General features: G+C 37.5%; 1 protein-coding gene across 2 annotated transcripts in view; it reads left to right on the forward strand.

Annotated features, from left to right (window-relative positions):
* LOC101057441 (uncharacterized) overlaps nucleotides 1-19,182 on the forward strand; it is a 45,869-nt gene extending 26,687 nt beyond the window's left edge. Inside the window, exons 5-6 of one of the 2 annotated variants that reach the window (XR_010150557.1) lie at nucleotides 17,560-17,628; nucleotides 18,988-19,073. The gene's annotated coding sequence lies outside the window, so the exon portion shown is untranslated. Of the gene's footprint in view, nucleotides 1-17,559; nucleotides 17,629-18,987 lie in introns of both variants that reach the window. The other variant, XM_063792310.1, reaches the window with a different exon arrangement.
* Nucleotides 19,183-19,567: the final 385 nt, after the last annotated feature.

A 19,567-nucleotide genomic window follows, 5' to 3' on the forward strand; every position in this document is an offset into this window, starting at 1 on the left:
CTGAAGTTCTTGGATGTGGTAAAATCATGGACACACCTACGCATGAGTGTGGGTATAGTCAGGAATCGGTTGACCCATCTCAGAAGTCAGCATTGGTCTAGGTACTCACATATAGGAACTATAATATAAAATGTTGATATATAAATATTATTAATAGGTGGCATTGTAGCACACTGCCAATATTTCTTTAAAGGATAGCAATTTCTTGATATTAGTTATTTAGAAGTATAGTGGTTAAAATAACTTATATTCTGTGTTTATCTTTTCAAATTGTGCTTATATATACTATTGTTTTCATCATTAGGAATTAACTTTCAGAATACCCTTTCCAGACGCCATGAATGATTTAACAAATGTTTATGCTTTGAGTTTCAGATATACCCGGCTTTTAAAATTGAAAACCATAGCCTAGAATTCTGATTGAATATGCATAACAAGATGGGAGCATGAGAAGAAAATTTTTATTGATCTTTAAAATATAAACCAAATGACTCTCACTACTGATTTTAGACTTGTGAATTAAAACAGGGGTCCATGAACTATGCGTAGAGGGTCAAATCTGGCCCACTGCCTGGTTATATAAATAAAGTGTTGTTGAAACACAGCCACGCCATTGCAGCTATGTAACTAGGGGGATATCAGATCTACCCCTATGTCTGTGGTAAGTTAATGGGTCCTGCTATAATCCCCTTGTCTTGTCAAGGTTTTGCTCCAGAACGGACATGAAAATTAATGGTAAAAGAACCATACAGATAGGTCTTCTCAGAAGCTTCTGAGAAATGTCCTGGTTCTTAAGAAAGAAGCACAGGAACATGATTTTCCTTTTTTGCCAAAATCCAGTGCTGTCCAATACAGCTCCTTGAAAATATGTAAATCGTCTATATCTGTGCAATCCAATATGATGGCCACTAGCTACATGTGGTTGTTTAGCTTTAAAATGTGACTAATTCCACTGGATAACTGAACTTTGGTTTTATTAATTTTGATGAATTTAATGTAAATAGCCAGGTATGGCTAGTGATGATGAGTCTGAAGAGCATATTTCTAGAGGGCATCATGCTTGAATAAAGGTCATTGTTGTGTTACAAGCAGGCAGACGAAACGAATAACAAGGATTGCACAAGGAGCAGTGGAAAAATCCCACATCCTTGGTGCATTATTGAACCTCTAAACAAACCAGCCCAGATGATTACTCTAACCTTGTTAAGTATTTATAAAACATTCCTTATTAGTTAGGTTTGAATTTCTGTTTCATTTATTTAAAACATCTTAACTAATATACACTAGCCCTTTAGTTTATGCTGCCTACATTCTTCACCTTTACTCTGAATAAAATATAAGCGATGTCATTGTGAGAGGCATGCCTTAGTCTTTCTGTTTGTTTGTTTGTTTTGTTTTTTGAGGCAGAGTCTCACTCTGTCACCCAGGCTGGAGTGCAGTGCTGTGATCTCCACTCACCGTAACCTCCGCCTCTCAGGTTCAAGTGATTCTCTTGTCTAAGCCTCCCAAATAGCTGGTATTACAGGTGTGTGCCACCATGCCCGGCTAATTTTTATATTTTTAGTAGAGATGGGTTTTCCCTATGTTGGCCAGGCTGGTCTCAAACTCCCGACCTCAAGTGATCCACCCACCTAGGCCTCCCAAACCATTGGGATTACAGGCATGAGCCACTGCTCCCAGCCACCTTAGTCTTTTTTTGTGCAGCCCTCAATGCTTGTGATGCTGAACACTGCATGTGTTCTTTAAAAAAGAGCCCAGAAGCAGGTGTAGACCATTTCCTCACATTTGGAGCTCTGCCAACAGGCTTCCATTTTTTTCAGTTTCTTAGAGCTGTGGATATAAAGGAAAGCTCAAAATGTGAGGAAATGATCTACACCTGCTTCTGGGAGGTAGGTGGCAGACTGCCACAAGGGAGACTGCCTTGTGACAGTCGCTAGTGCACTCAGTAACTAGAGGAGCAGGTCTAGCTTGTACACAAACAGAGAAGCAGGCTGCATACCAGTCCAGATGTAGAGAACCACAGCACTCCCTCAAACTTCCTCTCAGCAGTTATTCTGCAAGATAGAAATCTGATCACTGGAGAGTCATTCTATCATTTAAAACACTGACTTTCTACATAATTGAGATACAGCTTTTTCCTAAATAGAAAATTACATAGCAATCAAATGTAGCAGATAGCAGAGGAAAGTCCAGCTGCTCAGGGGAAAGTGGGTGGTTGGAGGCTCAAAGTCCTTTCCTTCCCTCTCCAGCTGGCCTGACTGATCCCCTTCTAAGGACCCACAGGGACCTTCCAGCAAGCCCTAGGCTTCTACGAAGCTCACTTTCAAAACCTCAAATTTATATGTAACTTCATTCCTTGCTAAAACACAAATCTATTCAAAAAGGGTAAGTTTTGTAAGATATTAAGCCTTTAGTTATCAAATAGTCTACCATTATAACATGCAAGAAACAAAAAAAAATTGACATTGTAGGTTCAATATTGAAGGAAATAAGGGCCTTGTTTGTAATTTTTTATGCCAGAAGAATTGACAAGGCTAATTGTGAAACAGTTGAATGCGAGCCTAGAATTGTAAAAGGCAGTATTCCTAAAATACACACTTTTTCCTCTTAAATACTTTTTAAAAAGTTCTAGCATAGAAATAATATACATTTAATAAAATGAGGAAAGGTAGGAAGAATTATCACTAATAATTTTACTGCTAACCAAGTGTCACTGTTAAAATATCTAAAATTTCTTTCCAATCTTATTCTGTGACTATATTTTTCTCTGTTGTAATAATATTCAACATGTAATATTCTTTCTTCACATATTAACTAAGAAGAATCCTTCCGTATTATATTAGTTGAGAATACATTATTTTAATGATGTCTGTGGGTATTGTGTGTGTTGTGTGGGTATGTATTTTTTAATGGTTATTTCTCAGAGAATACAGTTTAAATCAGAAAAAAGCAGAAAATAAAAATAAGACAAAAAAATTACAATTTTATCATTCTATAAACAATATATAGATTGAACTTTGAATTTTATTTAGTTTTGGTTAATTTGCATGTAAATAGCCTTGTAGCTAGTGGCCATTGTATTGACAAGCATAGCCCTAAATAGTGTCTTTCCTGGATACAAGTCACCCTTCTGCTCCAGGTCTTCAGAAAGAGCAACAGTAAGGACAGACAAGAGAAGCAACTGAGAGAACCCCAGGCCTTGGTGCACCTTGACCTCCACATAAACCAGCCCTGATGGCCACCCTAACTCCAGGTTTCCTGTCATGGATTTATAAAGTTCTTTATTGTCTAGTTGGAATTTCAGTTGCATGGATCTGAAAACATCCTAACTAGCACAAATTTTCCCTTAATTGTATTAATTGTGCCCTATCTTTACCAAGATATTGCTCTGTGCTTATTAGCATTAAACATTATCCTTCAAAAAAATCTGCAATGGTTTTCTAACAAAAAGGAAAACTAAGCTTTCTTGCTTTCTGCCTGTGACACAATATTGAAATCTTACTTAAATTCTCAACAACTGAAGGGGTTACCCCTGATGTGCAAATGAGGAAATTATAACACAGTATGCAGTGAGTTGTACACCCCAACACAGTCAGATTCTAAGCTCCAAGTCCATTGTATGTTTCACCAACATTATACAACAAAACACTATTTCAGGTCTTTGAACATATGTCATTTTCTCCTGGAAGCCTTCTTTCATCCTACTTAGAACTGCTACACCTGCCATCCACAGGTGTAACGGCCCTTCCCCACACACCTGCCCTGTTTCCTTTTCCTCTGTTGCATTTCATACTAACATCAAATAATATATTATTTATTTGTGTAATTTTTATTGTCTCCTATAATAACATGGGCTTTGCCATGGTAGAGGTATCTGTCGCTTTTGTTCAATGCTGTATTCCCAATATGTGCACATAAAAGATATTCAAAAATCATGTGTGGAATGAATGAATGAATGATGAATGAGATTCTAGTTTGTTTTCCTTTTGTTATTAGTGCCATTAAGCATTTTTTCATAATGATTGGTCAATTACATTCTGTTTTTGAATTATGCCTATTTCTCCTCTGTGCCATGAATTGAATCTGGCCCCTTTACACAACACAATGCCCTGTTGTAGAAGCCTAGGTGTGGAGAATGATCTTTGCTAGAGTCCTCTTCCCATGTCCAGCTGAATGGTTTCTTGCAGTTATTTTTCTGGATATCAATCTCATGGCTCATGATCCAGCAATTGAGTCTTGGGAAGTTATGCCTGTCCAGAGAGACTTAAACCACTTTTGCCAGACTTTGGTATGTTAGCTGCAAAATCCGTTTAGGGTTTCACATGCTACATAGCTGGAGTTTATGGGAAACCCCTGGGAAACCCCTTCCAGCTAGGCCAACCTGCCCAGCACCAGCAGGTAGGGCATTAGACAATTATTATTTTGAGTTCATTGATTGGCATTTTATGTCTTTCCTAGTACATTATCAGTTTATCTAGTTGTATTTGCCGTATTCATTAAAAAAAGAGTAATTTTTCGTTATCTTTGTTGGAAAAAAAATTTATCTTTGTTGGAAAATATTTTCTCAGTTTCAGTATTTATTGTATAGTTTCCTGCATGGACTTATTTCTTAGACATTTTTCTTCTTTTACAAACTTGTTGCTTTTTTCTCTAACAAATTATTAATCCTTCATAACTCACCCAGAATTTTAACTTATTGACAAAAAATGTACAATTTGCTTTGTGTTGTTCTTGACTAAAGTTTTAATTATCTTGAATAAGAAGTGTATTCTCAGATTTCTGAATGAATCACACAAAAAGGCCATTAGTTACTTGTCTAAATTCTCCAATATAAAATAAAATGTACCATATCTGTTTTTAGCACCTTGCTCAACTTTTGCATGTCTGACAGATTTCTATTTCAGGTTTTTAAAAAATCTATGAATTAAAAAATTTTTATATATATTTTTGTTTTTGTGAATACATGACAGACTCTATGTTAGGTATTAAGGAATGATCAGTCAATGAGACCAACATACAATACTTGGTCTCGTGAAGTCACTGAGCATTTATTGTGTTTATATATAAAAACTTATACTCAGTGCTGCTGAAAGGTGGCTAAGGCATAATAAACCTTTCAGGAAGAGTCAGTTTCTCTGTTTATGTTATCTGGTCCTAGTCTTAGCTTTGCTATTTACAAACCTGGGTGACCTTGCAGGAATTTCCTTTGCTTCTCAAGTGTGCCATGTCTCAAACTTTTGCTCAAAACCAAACTCCATCTACCTCCCTAAAACTGATTTTCTCCTCAATTCTCCTCTCTTGGTAAATGGCATCTCAAGTCTTTAGGACTCTCAGGCCAAAAACCTTGAAGCCATTCTTAACACCTTACTTTCTCTTATACAATTCATTCAACCTATTAAAAAATATATACCATCAGTTCTATTTTCAAAATAGGTCCAGAATCTAACACTTCTTAAAACCTTCATACCTGCTATCTTATAAAAGACAACATTATTTCTCACCTAGACAATTACTATAATCTCTTAAATTGTCTTTCTGATTCTATTTTTCTCTCTATGGCTTAATATCTACAAGACTTCCAGTTATTCTTCTTTTAAATAGACTTTATATTTAAAGCAGTTTTAGGTTTATAGAAAATTTCAGGAGAAAGAACAGAGAGTTCTCATATGTCCCCTGCCCCCACGTGTGCAACCTCCCCAACAATCAATATCTCACGCCAGAGTAGCCCATTGGTTACAATCATTGACACATCATTATCACCCAGAATCCATAGTTTAGATTGAGGTTCACTCTTGGTGCTGGACATCCTATAGGTTTTAGCAAATGGATAATGACATGTGTCCACCATTACAATGTCATACACAACCTGTTATCATTTTAATGTTGGGTTGAATGTCTATTTTGCCCCAAAGCCTTCAATGGTTCATCATCTTACTCAAAATAAAATTCCCAATCCTTCAATGAATTTAAGACTCTGCCTTAAATTCTCACCTGATCTCAGTCTTTGCTACAAACTCTCTCACTCTGCTCCAGCCACGTGAACTTCTTGCCCTCTGCAGACAGACTTCACCTTGGGGTCTTCGCACATGTGCTTCCCTTTGCCCACAATGCTCTTCATTATGGCATCTGCTCAGTTTGTCCCCTCTTATGATTCTGGCTTTTATTCAAGTTTTGCCTTAGTAGCAGGGCAGCATTCATTGGCCAGCCTTGATGCTGTGGCACCCTCATCACCCTCTTGAGTCCTCATTCTACTTTCTTTCTCCTCCATTAACTTACCTCCTGCAAACATTATATATATGTATTTTGTTGCTGTTGTTTCTGTGTTTGTCTTTATGTCCAGATATGATGTAAGTTTCATGCGAGTAAGAATCTTGCTGTTATTTCCACCATTATGCATGAATAAATGAACTTCTTGCTGCCTAATTTTTATTTCAGCTGTAGAATAGGTATGATAATATAAATCACAATATAAGCTTGCTGGGATGATTAAATAAATTAATATCGCAAAGCAGTTAGAATTATGTCTCATGTAAAATGATTAAATATTTGTTAGTTGTTTTTATTTTATCATTCTTAAGATGATGGAATGAGCTCACAGTCCTTTCCGCTAGTTTCTTTACCTCTTTCAATTTAGTCTTTTTGGACTCCTTCCAACTACTGTCTGAACCTAATGAACCTCTGCTCTTCTATGTGTGTATGTATATACATATTTGAGACAGAGTCTCACAGTGTCGCCACGCTGGAGTGCGGTGGCGCGATCTCGGCTCACTGCAACCTCTGCCTCCTGGGTTCAAGGGATTCTCCTGCCTCAGCCCCCCGAGTAGCTGGGACTACAGGCATGCACCACCACACCCAGCTAATTTTTGTATTTTTAGTAGAGACAGGGTTTCACCATGTCGGCCAGGATGGTCTCAAACTCTCGACCTCGTGATCCGCCTGCCTCGGCCTCCCAAAGTGCTGGGATTACAGGCGTGAGCAAGAGCACCTGGCCTCTATGTATATTAATAGCCATACTTGGCCGTAAGTTCTTAGCAACTGACATTTAAAACTGCATTAATATAGTATTTAAAATGACAATATTTGTCCAATAGAAGAATTAAATGTGGCTTAATGTACTCTTACGTATTATAGCAACAATGATACAGTAATACTTTCTATCGAGCAGCTACAATACAACAAAGACTTTATGTGTATTTTTTAAAAACACTTAAAACAACCTTACAAGGTGGGAATTATGAGCCAGTTTCCTAGATCAGGGAACTTGGTGTCAGAGGGTGTAAAGTCCTCATCTCTGTAGGCCACGAACCCAGTAAGAGGTGGATTCAGAATGCAGTCTCATGATGCTCTGGTTTCAAAGCCTTGCTCATTTTCTGACAGAAAGATTGAAGGCTACAGGGCGGAGGGTACTCTCAGGGGACATGACACAGCATAAGTAATTGCCTAGCAACGGTGGCATTGGCTCCGAAGTCAGGAACCCTGTGGGCCCCCAGGACAGCACCCCAATGCAATTGTTTTGCAGGAGGCTTATCTGGAGAGCTGAGGTGTTTCCTAAGGACACTTAAGGAAACTTTTCACTATATCACAAGTTTTTGCAATTTCACAACTTCCACAAAAACGTAATAAGTGTGAATGAACAGGTAATATTTCTCGTGTGGAAAAGTCCATATTCTTTTGTGGCCGAGGTAAAGTGATAGATCTTGTTACATAATATTTAAACTCCCACCATTAGAATTTCACTGGATGTTTTAAAAATATCTGATTGATTAATTGCAGGTAGCCTTACATTTTGTGTATTTGTTTCTGTTTTTGAGGCTGTGCGTGTTTGTGTGTAAATTGTCCTTTGTTTTTCAAAATTTCTTCTGGATTTCTTGCAAAGAGCAATACTCATATTGTCTTTTTGTTGTTGTTGTCGTTTTTCTTCTCCTTCAGATGGATATTAGTGTCATTATGGAAAATAAAATTCACAGGAAGACTTTTCTAGGTTAAAGCAATAGGTGGGAAGTAGTGTTAAGGGGTTATTTTTATGTACAAAAATAATTATATTAATTTCTTAAATTGCATTTTCGTTTCACTGAGAAAAAAATGTCTCTATTCAAAATCAGGTTATTTCCCTTATATTAAGAAGCTTCCAACCTTATTTTTTTTTCTGTTTTTGATAACTCACTTGAACTTGAAAATGTTTAAGGGGACCAGATTCTTTAATAAAGAAAGCCTCTCTCACACCTCCAGAAAACTGACAATGCCATGGCTGCAATTTTAAACATTTTAAATGATATATACTACACTGCTTTTTACCCAGTATTAAATTAGGGTAACTTCTTTTTTTTTTTGAGACAGAGTCTTGCTCTGTCTCCCAGGCTGGAGTGCAATGGCACGATCTCAGCTCACTACAAGCTCCACCTCCTGGGTTCATGCCATTCTCCTGCCTCAGCCTCCTGAGTAGCTGGGTTTACAGGCGCCCGCCACCACACCAGGCTAATTTTTTGTATTTTTAGTAGAGACGGGGTCTCACCATTCACAGGATGGTCTCGATCTCCTGACCTCATGATCCACCTGCCTCAGCCTCCCAAAGTGCTGGGATTACAGGCATGAACCACCCCGCCCGGCCAAATTAGGGTAACTTCTTAAAGAGCAAAGGATAATTGAAATGATTTACTGAAAGAGCAAATAAAAAGATTAGTAATAATTCCCAAGTCCCTAGTTATGTTAAGAAAACAATTATGGAACTACTTAATCTTTAATGTAGACAAATCTTTCTTGAGTGTAGATACACATTTTGGTATTCATTGCCAGCTGAATGAAGAAAAACATTTTAACAATCTTAATTTAAAATAGTCTCTTCTCACCCTTCACTTGCTTCTTGGCATGACCAAATAATGGTTGGTTTGAACATTCACAAAGCAAGAACTACATACAGAGCACTTGTAAATATCATCTTACATAATTCTTACCAATACACAAGGCAAACCTTTTTATCCCCCTTATGCAAATGAAGAAATTGAGTTATAGAAAGTTGGAGTAAATTGCCTAAGTCACAAAGATAGAGATGGTGCCTAAACCCAAAATTACTTTTTCTCCTTAGAACATGGGACTTTATGGGATTTTTTTAATAGCATGAACACAGAAAATATACCATGTATGTACATGCAGTGAAACAAGATCAAACAATATAGGAGTGTATAAATTACAATGCCATTTTGTCATCTGATTTCCAAACCTACTCTGCAGAACTTATCAGTGTCATGATTAGATGTATAACTTTCTACATTTTTCAATGTCTAGACAGCAGGAGTAACAAATCGTGGCCTGGCCAAGATTTGCCTACACACATATTTTGCTTGGCTAACACTGTATCTGAAAGCATTTAAATGAAATGAAAACATTAAACACACACCCAAGAATATACATTAATACCTGAATCTACTTCCCTTCTTTAGAAAAATCTAAATATCTGACAAAACAGGGCACTGGTACCTGCATGGCAACAACTGGTGGGCACTGGGAGGACGTTTAGATCAGTTCACCCAGCCTTCTCCTTCTGCCAAGAAGAACGCAGGACAATAGCTGTCTTGGGTCACATCTGCCCTGATGTTACCTGGCTAGGCCCTTGGAGCATTTTTAGTTTGTATCCTGTATGTTTTCTCATTAAGTTACTTTCTCTACTTAATGTTCTGTGAAGACCTCCTTTCCCTATTTTACCTGGACTTTTAAAACGCCTACCTAGTAGTCCATTGTTTGGATACGCCATCATTTATTTAACCCTCCTTCTACTGCTATAGAGTTGGCATGGCTCCCCCTTTTGCCATTGAAATACTTTAATGACCATCCTTACAGATATATCTATGCCACTTATGTTTATGTTCCAGCAAGATAAATTTCCATAGGTGGAATTGCAGGGTAAAAAGATATGCACATTGTATACTTTGATGAATTGGCCATATTGCCCTCTGACGTTTGTCCTGAATATATTATGTGTAAGAGTTCATCAGAGCTCCTACTCCCCGGAGCCCTTCAGTAGGACAAGTCACATATGAAGAGACAGACACTCAAATTCTGGAAATACTTTGGGGAATGTGTGCATTTTGAAACAATGAAAGAAAGAAACTAATTAAACTAAAGAGCTTCTGCACAGCGAAAGAAACTACCATCAGAGTGAACAGGCAACCTACAAAATGGGAGAAAATTTTCGCAACCTACTCATCTGACAAAGGGCTAATATCCAGAATCTACAATGAACTCAAACAAATTTACAAGAAAAAAACAAACAACCCCATCAAAAAGTGGGCAAAGGATATGAACAGACACTTTTCAAAAGAAGACATTTATGCAGCCAAAAGACACATGAAAAAATGCTCATCATCACTGGCCATCAGAGAAATGCAAATCAAAACCACAATGAGATACCATCTCACACCAGTTAGAATGGCAATCATTAAAAAGTCAGGAAACAACAGGTGCTGGAGAGGATGTGGAGAAATAGGAACACTTTTACACTGTTGGTGGGATTGTAAACTAGTTCAACCATTGTGGAAGTCAGTGTGGCAATTCCTCGGGGATCTAGAACTAGAAATACCATTTGACCCGGCCATCCCATTACTGGGTATATGCCCAAAGGACTATAAATCATGCTGCTAGAAAGACACATGCACACATATGTTTGTTGTGGCAGTATTCACAATAGCAAAGACTTGGAACCAACCCAAATGTCCAACAATGATAGACTGGATTAAGAAAATGTGGCACATATACACCATGGAATACTATGCAGCCATAAAAAAGGATGAGTTCATGTCCTTTGTAGGGACATGGATGAAATTGGAAACCATCATTCTCAGTAAACTATTGCAAGGACAAAAAACCAAACACCGCATGTTCTCACTCATAGATGGGAATTGAACAATGAGAACACACAGACACAGGAAGGGGAACATCACACTCTGGGGACTGTTGTGGGGTCGGGGGAGGTGGGGAGGGATAGCATTAGGAGATACACCTAATGCTAAATGACGAGTTAATGGGTGCAGCACACCAGCATCGCACATGTATACATATGTAACTAACCTGCACATTGTGCACATGGACCCTAAAACTTAAAGTATAATAATAATAATAAAAAAGAAAGTACAGTAAACTTTAAAAAAATGGTTTTAAAAGAGTTATGTCCACATTGAACTTTATTCCAGAGGTCAGTGTAGACAACAGTACAATTGCCCTTAATTTTAGTGTGAGCCAGTTAATGAAGAAGCCACAGGAAATGGTACTCCACTTTTCTTCCATCATCATTGGTAAAAACGATGATAAAGATGTGGAAAGGGAAGCATTGTTGTAAGAAATTATATCAAATGGGGTTTTTTAATTGTTCCTAGCTTTTGACCTATTGTTCGAGTGTATTTAGGGAAGAAAAAAAAATCCCTCCTGAGAAGGAAATATAATAAATACCATTTAGGAACTACAGAGATATAAATATAATTATGAGAAGAATGTGTTATTTCTGCCAATTACTGCTGGAAATCTAAAAAGGAAATTAAAGCTCTTTACAACCCATCAAAAACTGTTCACTTCACAAAGAATGAATCCTGCTTAAACCTAACCTCAGGTGAGATTTGTGGAAGATTGGTTTGACATCCATCTCCTGCAAGAAAAATAATGAGAGAACCTGAGCATCAGAGTGTTTATGAATGTGCTCATTCAACAGAATGTGACCATCAATCCAACAGAATGTGATCATCAATCTACTTATTTTTCTATATCAACAAAGATTACTTCTATGTTATACATTCCACTTTAATGATTCATTTTTTAAAATGTGTGTATATCTACCTCAGGTAGAATGTAAAGATTGGGCCTTACGTTCATTAAGGTTTAAATAGATTTTACTTCATTTTCAGAAAATAAATTGCTTGTCCAATTGATCAACTCTACAAAAAACAAAATACAATCTGTTCTGTATCATATAAGAACATTTCCACAACAAGCATTATAAGAGAGAGGCATAGAAGTTTTCTATACTGAAATGGAATCAACTATTACATATCTTCCAAATCATCAAATTTCTTAATATGTCCCATTTTCACCTTTTCTGTTCTCATTTTTCTATGAGTAGTTAATGATAGTGAATGTATTTTGTCTGCTTTACTAGAAATTTAATGAAAAAATCAATATATCATTTAGGTCTATCCTTGCTCTGTCAAGATCATATTTCATAGCCATTTTTCTCACCATATATTTTGCAAAATGAACAAGATTTTTAAAACTATGAAAATAAACACACCAATTAAGAAATGAGAACATGTGTTATGCTTATCAAAGTAGGCTATTGATCACATTTTGCTTCAGAGACCTTGAATTTGATATCATCCCAATAGATTAAAACAGTAAACATTAATCCATTCCTCAAATATTTGTTGAAGGTCTAATTTGGGCTATGCCCTCTATAAGGTGTTATAAATGATATTAGGAAGAATCTGGCAGTTTCTTCTTTACAATCTTAGTGATATAGTTATGTAGGTAACAATGGAAAAGCCCCCAAAACTACTGGTTAAAATGGAACAAAACAGAAAGGCCATTGATAAGCATAAAGGTATTCATTTAGTTTAAATGTCATCTGTTTCATATGTTCAAGCTCACAAAGAACTGGGAACTCACTACAAACCGAAGGTGAGATGACAGTGTAGCCACTGCTAAAATCCCTCATACAAATCTCCTTTTAATTTATCTGTCATCATCCCAAGCTAACACTCAAAGATGTTAACTAGGTTCTCACAATTAGTAAGAAGATAGCCAGAAAGTGGGCAAAGGATATGAACAGACACTTCTCAAAAGAAGACATTTATGCGACCAACAAACATATGAAAAAAAAAGCTCATCATCACTGGTCATTAGAGAAATGCAAATCAAAACCACAATGAGGTACCATCTCATGTCAGTTAGGATGGCGATCATTAAAAAGTCAGGAAACAACAGACACTGGAGATGATGTAGAGAAACAGGAACACTTTTACACTGTTGGTGGAAGTGTAAATTAGTTCAACCATTGTGGAAGACAGTGTGGTGATTCCTCAAGGATCTAGAACCAGAAATAGCATTTGACCCAGCATTCCCATTACTGGGTTTATGCCCAAAGGATTATAAATCATTCTACTATAAAGACACATGCACACGTATGTTTACTGCAGCACTATTCACAATGGCAAAGACTTGGAACCAACCCTAATTCCCATCAGTGATAGACTGGATAAAGAAAATGTGGCAAATATACACCATGGAATACTATGCAGCCATAAAAAAGGATGAGTTTGGCGGGGCACAGTGGCTCATGCCTATAATCCCGGCACTTTGGGAAGCCGAGGTGGGCAGATCATGAGGTCAGGAGAGCGACACCATCCTGACCAATATGGTGAAACCCCGTCTCTACTAAAAATACAAAAATTAGCTGGGCATGGTGGCACATGCCTATAGTCTCAGCTACTCAGGAGGCTGAGGCATGAGAATAGCTTGAACCTGAGAGGCAGAGGTTGCAGTGAGCTGAGATGGCACCACTGCACTCCAGCCTGGGCAACAAAGTGAGACTGTCTCAAAAAAAAAAAAAAAAAAAAAAGGATGAGTTTATGTCCTTTGCAGGGACATGGATGAAGCTGGAAACCATCATTCTCAGCAAACTAACATGGGAACAGAAAATCAAATACCACATGCTCTCACTCATAAGTGGGAGTTGAACAATGAGAACACATTGATACAGGGAGGGGAACATCACACACTGGAGCCTGTCCTGGGGTGGGGGGCTAGGGTAGGGATAGCATTAGGAGAAATACCTAATGTAGACGACGGGTTGATGGGTACAGCAAACCACCATCACACGTGTACACCTATGTAACAAACCTGCATGTTCTGCACATGTATCTCAGAACTTAAAGTATAATAAAAAAAGAAACTAGCCAGAATCAGACGAGGGACAAAAGGTCCATGCACCCAGCATATGGTTGATGTTCAATAAAGTGTTGAAGAATGAATGAATAAATGAACTTTCTGTAGCATGTTTTTAATAAATATATGATTTTAAAAGTGAGTCTATTCCCTATTTTTATTCTAGGGAGGAATAAAATATATGGGGAATAAGTTAGAATATAGCAGTTTTCTCAGGATGTTGGCTGTCCAACTCTAGACAAGAGGTCAGCAAACTACGGTCTAAAGACTTGCGGGTGGTGCTACAATAAAGTTTCATAAGCAAACAGTTACTCACTCATTTACTTTTGTCTACGGTTTCTTGTAAAGCCTAAATTATTACAGTCTGGCTCTTCATCCATACCCCTGCCACCAGCTGTGTTTCAGCAGCATCCACGGTGATTTCTTTTCAATAGCACTGATGATTTGTTTTAGATAAAAGGATGCAAAATAAAAGCAGTAAAAGTAGAAAACATCAGTAGTTCCTTGTATGTCTGAGTCTCTTCATTCTAGTTGTGTCATTTTCCAAACTTATATTCTTATTTCCCAAGCTTATCTGGGGAAGGGATGTATATACATACTAACCTCCTACTGGAGATTTATTTATTTATTTATTTATTTATATTTATTTATTTATTTATTGAGACTGAGTCTCGCTTTGTCGCCCAGGCTGGAGTGCATTGGCACGATCTTGGCTCACTGCAAGCTCCTCCTCCCGGGTTCACGCCATTCTTCTGCCTCAGCCTCCCGAGTAGCTGGGACTACAGGCGCCCGCCAGCAGGCCAGGCTAATTTTTTTGTATTTTTTTAGTAGAGACGGGGTTTCACTGTGTTAGCCAGGATGGTCTCCATCTCCTGACCTCATGATCCGCCCGCCTCTGCCTCCCAAAGTGCTGGGATTACAGACGTGAGTCACCATGCCCAGCCCCTGCTGGAGATTCTTAAGCTTTAGGCAAATTCTTACTCTGATTCTGAGGCAACCTACAAGCTGAGAGTCACGTTCACTTGTTTAACTCCACTATGTTCCAGTCATCTTCAGAGATGGAACCCTTGTTCTGAGCAGAACACTCAACAGAGTCACGGTTGCCAGAGTCTGTGAAACACATAGAAAATATTGCCCTATTCTTCTATTTAAAAGACCTGGGAGAAACTGCTGCAAGTAGTGATAACACATACAATTAAAGATAATAATGACGAGATTTCTGGCCAGACTTGAAGGTCAAGTACACTAATAAAGCATGTTACAAACCAGGAACGAACATGGTGATTAGAAGTTTATCCAATGTGTGGTGTTTGTTCAAAGAGTCGTAGACCCTCAGTATCAGAATTAAAAGTACTGATTTGGAGATTTCAACCAAAACCCAAAATATTAGAATATTTGTGGTTGTGATGGGGATCTTGATGTTAACAAATGTCCAGGTAGTTTTTATGTGCCTTATTATTAAATTAAAAAAGGATCAGGAAGATCAAAAATGTCCCAAGGGAGAGACTCCCAAGGCCACTTGCCCGTGATATTCCCATGCCCCCAGAGTTTTTCTAAGGTCAGATATCGTGGAAATGCTAAGGACAGCTGCCTTGGGATAATGGTAGCAAGGCTGTGCAAGAGGAGTACAGCAACTCTAGGAAAAACACAAAACAAAGATTTGCACCTATCATAACAATCTCTCTACCAAATTACAAGATATCAAAAAAAATTTGCAAAAAAAACCCTGGTTTTATTTCTCACTTGTCCATATAGCTTTCCTTGAATCCTTTGGTCTTCCTAGATTGTCTTGTCCACTAAATTTGATTGCAATTTTAGTTTATCGCCCATTATTTCATGAATATTTGTATTACATTAAATATTACAATACTCTGTTATTTTAGGTTTGCTAATCCTTGTCTCCCTATTGTATTGGGCAGGGAAAAGTGTCTTGTTTGAAGGTAGATTGTGGGACAGAGTGCGTACAATTAAAGCTATTTTAATAAATACATGTGACATGATTGATTTACTAGTAATGTCAAATAGATACTAACATGCATCAACTATGTAAGTAGGCTTATTCATGGCTATGTGAAGAACAAGAGGCATAATACGAGTCATGACTGGGGCTAAGCTATTTCACCTTGTCTGTTTTGATTGCATATAATGGTGTCAGCAACTTAGAAATAATCTGCAGGCAGAATGGCAGCTTCAAGGTCAAATAATATTGAGAAATACAGGGATAAAAAAGGAAACTAAGAAAACAGAGTATAGAGTGTGCTTGTTTCACTAATCAAATAGTCTGTGGCAGGAGTTTTCTTACAGCCCTGAGCTAAGAGTTAATAGTTTGAACAACAACAACAAAAAGACTGGTGTGAACAAGAGAAAAATTTTCATGAGTGGAAAAGGTGGTAAGAATAGCACATCCTCAAAGGCATAGAAGGAACCAGGTATCATGAGTCTTAAATTAGGAGAAGACAACTTGAAGTGGGTTGTTCAAGGTGCTAATACAATGCATGTGTGCTCCAAAGGAAAGAGGTATGATTAGTGACGAGGGCATGTGTGTTTCAGGTAGCTAGATGGCAGAACTGTAAATAATTGAGTGAATATTTTAGGATGTGTAGATTCAGAAAGGAAGCAGAATATCATAAAGCTTGGTTGCAAAATCAGTGGTGCTAGGTCAACCTTTAATGAAAGACTAAGAACAAGAGAGTTCAAAAACAAGACCAATAGGGATCTCAGAATATATGGTTTAGACATTAGATTCTCAGCCAAGGAAATGAGGGAAGGCCATATTCCTGAAGTCAAATAAAAGACTAGGCAGATATTTCCTCAGAGGGACACCTGGGACCACCAGAAGGGCCAGTGATTTATGTGGATATGAGGAAAGGTGTTTCCTGCAGCCAACCTTGGCAGGCTGGCCCCCAGATGGGTGACATTCCACTTCTATGGGGACCTCTGTTGTTGCCATAAAGCTTTTCCCAGTTTTGAGGGTTAACTTTGGGTTGAATATGTGAGAATAGAAAGTAAAAGTGGAGAATATCTTTTTAAGGCTTACTGCAGTCTATCATGAAATGTAACTTCATCAGATTTGCAATTTCATCAAACCTATCCTATGGCCATAGTAAGTGCATAGTAATAACTTCTGCAGGAGAATATAATTATTATTCCAAACCTTCTCATAGGAGCAAAAATTAGTTCTGTCTTTGCATATCTTCTGTGCTAAATTCATCATAGGTAGCCTGAGGAAATAAGAAGTGCCACCTTTGTAAAGAAAAGCTAAAGAAAGATATATGGCATTGATTAGATAGAAATATAGATAGAGATTTAGCATATGATAGATTATATATTGATGACACATGTATATATATTTTGGAGATAAAGATATACGGGTTATATACAAAATATAGACAGATTATATATAATCTTTATTATGGTCTGGCTCTGTGTTCTCACCCAAATCCCATCTTGAATAGTAATTTGAATTGTAATATCCATGTGTTGTGGGAGGGACCTCATGGGAGGTGATTACAGCAAGGAAGTGGTCCCCCCATGCTGTTATCATGATAGTGAGTGAGTTCTCACAAGATCTGATGGTTTTATAAGGGTCTTTTTTCTCCTTCACTCTGCACTTCTCCTTCCTGCTGCCATGTGAAGAAGGATGTGGTTGCTTCCCCTTCTGCCATGATTGTAAGTTCCCTGAGGCCTCCCCAGTCCTGCAAAACTGTGAGTCAATTAAACCTCTTTCCTTTAAAAATTACCCAGTCTCGGGTATTTACTCATAGCAGTGTGAGAACAGACTAATACAATAATCTCCATAGACACTTAATCATGGGAAGATTTCTATATTAAACATCAGAATCACCTGAAGATGTCTTAAAAATATGTTTCTGATTCCACCTAAATACACTTGATGTGAATATTTGATTGTAGATCTATAATTTTTGCAGTTTCTAGGTATTTTTTTCAAACCCCTTTATTGGTTGCTGGAAACCTCAGGGTTCCTCCAATTCCAGCCTAATGGAAGAACCCAGCCAACGTTCGAAGAACTCTAAAGTTAGGAGCTCAGGCCATTAGGAAGCATCAGAATTGCTTAGTCTGTGTTCGAAACTGAAGTCTTTGAATTGACATTATGGTTCAAAATCCAGTCTTAATCTGTCTACTGCTTCTTCTACAAAACCCTCAGCACGTATTTCCCTGCTGTTACTGTTGGGTTGCAGCAACAGAAAGTGATCTACAGCAGAACTACCTGGCTAGAGTGACCTACAATTTGGAAAATAATTAAGTGTCTTTGCAGTTGATTATTCAGATTCCTGGGATGGAGGAGGCCTGTGTTCAGTGAACACACACAAAAAAGGAAAATTCTAACTCTAAGGAAAACAGGAATTTGAACCAAATGTATCTTACCAGCTAAAGTTCTAAACTTTCAAAAGAGTGAATAGATCTGGCATGCAATTTTGTTAGTTTAGTTTTTGTTCTGCTGCTTGTTTTGCTTCCAATAAGTTGCTTCTTCTGCCCCCTTTTCTGGGCTCTTTCAAGGTCACAGCTTCTGAAAGCTGCACACTCCTGACTTTCCCCAAGGCCTCGTAGATGAGTGAAGCCTCTCGGAGGGATTCCCAAAGAAGCTTTGGTTACTGGTCAAAAAGAAATAGCCTTGCTCCTCTCATGCTCCGTTAACTGAAATGTTCAGAGCAATCAGATGTATCATGAATGAGCCTAATTTAAAGGGAATTGAACAGACCAAATGTTTTATTTGCCCAAAATGCTATCCTTCAGAAACTTTGTTTTGTAGTTTGATGTTACTGCCCTAAGACCCTGCTACTGTCTAGTTTAATTCTAAGTTACTCTACTCCTTAAATCTGACAGCAAATACTCTATTTCTTTAAAATTAAATTTAATTGAATTTAGTTTTCATTAGATTATTTTCTTTGACTTTTACATCAAATTGTAGGGTAATAGTTTTCAAGGTTTATTTAAAAAAGAGAAAACAAAAGAAATATTTTGTTAAACTACAGGGCGGTTGATCCTTGAACAGCATGAGTTTGAATGGTGTGGGTCTACTTACATGTAAATTTTTTTCAATAGGTGTATTGGAAAAGTTTTGGAGATTTGCAATAATTTGAAAAAACCTCACAGATGAACTGCCACCCCTGAGATAGCAAAACCAACCCCTTCTCTTCTTCCTCCTCTTCAGCCCACCCAACATGAAGACCACAAGGATGAAGACCTTTATGATGATCTACTTCCATGTAATAAATATTAAATATATTTTCTCTTCCTAATGATTTTCTTAATGCAATTTTCTTTTCTCCATTGTAAGAGTGCAGTATTTAATACATGCAATATAAAAAATATGTGTTAATTGGCTGTTTATATTATCATTAAGGTTTCCAGTAAACAGTAGACTAGTAGATAAGTTTTGGGGGAGTCTAAATCTATATTCAGATTTCCAATCATGAATGAGTGAGCACTCCTAGCCCCTGCACTGTTCAAGGGTCAACTGTGTATATGTTAGTTTAAAGGTGAACCTTATCCTTATACCTCCCCCTTACTTACTTCTGTATCCCTAAATACACTTGCAAAGTCATGAAATATCTGAATAATGCCACTGTGATTTTAATGGTTTTGCATAGCAGACTGTTTACGTGTTTAACATGGTGTTTGA

The sequence above is a fragment of the Pan troglodytes genome, chromosome 14 (genome assembly GCF_028858775.2).
Source record: "Pan troglodytes isolate AG18354 chromosome 14, NHGRI_mPanTro3-v2.0_pri, whole genome shotgun sequence".
NCBI lineage: Eukaryota > Metazoa > Chordata > Mammalia > Primates > Hominidae > Pan > Pan troglodytes.